This window comes from Austrofundulus limnaeus, unplaced genomic scaffold, assembly GCF_001266775.1.
Source record: "Austrofundulus limnaeus strain Quisiro unplaced genomic scaffold, Austrofundulus_limnaeus-1.0 Scaffold84, whole genome shotgun sequence".
Classification (NCBI taxonomy): Eukaryota; Metazoa; Chordata; class Actinopteri; order Cyprinodontiformes; family Rivulidae; genus Austrofundulus; species Austrofundulus limnaeus.
Genome location: NW_013952486.1, coordinates 1,879,277 through 1,880,833, shown reverse-complemented (window position 1 = coordinate 1,880,833; position 1,557 = coordinate 1,879,277). Strand labels below are relative to the sequence as shown.

Genomic DNA, 1,557 nt, shown 5'->3' with positions numbered 1-1,557 from the left:
ATTTTAAATAGTATCAAAATTATGGGCTCATTTAATTTTTCACTTTAATTTGTAGGAAGCGGCAAAAATTGAGGTGGCGCCACGAAGGAACCTGTAAAACAATTTTTGCTTTAATAATTACATGCAGATTGACAAATCATTTTTAACAGTGTCATTTTATGTTCCGAAAGCTGCATGGCATGCTGTTCCTTTTGGTTCTGAGTAGACCTATCACTAAATCATAAAAAGTGAAATGCCTCTCTACATTCGCTGTTGGTGGTTATCAATATTGCACCTGTTTATTGGGTAAAGTTACTAATATTAGTTTTAAACATGCAGTTGAGGGTCATCATTATTTGGCACAATGATGTGTTACAATTAAAAATAAATCAAGAAAAAACAATATAAAAATAAAAGGCACCCCTGAAGTCATTAGATATGATAAATTGTGTCACATTAATTAATCTTATCTCAGCTAAAGCAGTGAGTTTAAAACAGGATGATGGAACTAGTTTAATGAAGAATCTGTCTCTGAAATAATTATTAAATCAAGTCTTTATTTACGTAGGGAAAAGTATGTTTAACAACCTGGTAAAATACACCAGAGTGCAGGAAACGGGATCTATTTTATTCAAAATTTTCTGGGGGAGGAACCACAGACCCCCCCACCCAACTTTTAAAATGGTTCTGACGCCCATGTTGATGTCAGAACCAAAACWGTTTGATGTGAACTCGCTAGGCAGTTTATTGTGCAACACCGAGGACACGGACGTAAAAAACTGATCTCTGCGCAGACATCCGGTTTGAATCCATGTGGACCTCTGCAGAGTGAAGTATGCAAGAGTATGTGACGGCCTTTAGTGAGTTTAGTTTGATTTATATATATATATTTTTTTAATTTGGTGTGGTTGTGGTGTCCAGGTTTTTAAAGTCAAAAAAATTTTCTTGGAGAATGCGGGCATCGATCCCGCTACCTCTCGCATGCTAAGCGAGCGCTCTACCATTTGAGCTAATTCCCCTGTAAGTCAAGAGCAGGTGCTGTGACCCTCACCCTGTCCCCCCACCTCCCCAGACGCACTGACCACAGAGATAAAGTTTCCAGTCAAGTGCCAGGGACGTTTCCTCACCCTCTGTTTATCTGTCTGACATATACTGAAGCTGCTGCACACTCAGCCCTGAAATCTGCAATGCCACAACATTAACCTGCGGTTGCAGGCCTATGACTGCAGCTCAACATAACGCAGGAGATTAAAGATTAAGCATGATCAGATCCTTCAAATCAGGACTTTTAAATTCTGGTTATTGGAATGTAAAATASCTGAGAGGGGTCTCTGCAGTCATTAAGTAGGAGTTTCTAACATTGTGAGAGGAGTTGACCCAAGACATGGTTGGTCGGATTAACGGTGGGGTTTAAAGGGATCTGATTAGTTGTAACATTAGACTTTATTTGATAAACTTTTATTTTAACTGTAAAATAAAGACTGTAAAAATACTGTAGGATGTTTAGTTCTGTAAATTTTTAAAAAATTATCTTAAACACGAACGGAGCCATTTTATTTACGCACAAAGCATTCTGGG

General features: G+C 38.1%; 1 non-coding gene across 1 annotated transcript; it reads right to left on the bottom strand.

Annotated features, from left to right (window-relative positions):
- Positions 1–925: 925 nt before the first annotated feature.
- Positions 926–998, bottom strand: trnaa-agc (transfer RNA alanine (anticodon AGC)). The gene has a single exon. It is a non-coding gene; the product is annotated as a tRNA-Ala (tRNA).
- Positions 999–1,557: the final 559 nt, after the last annotated feature.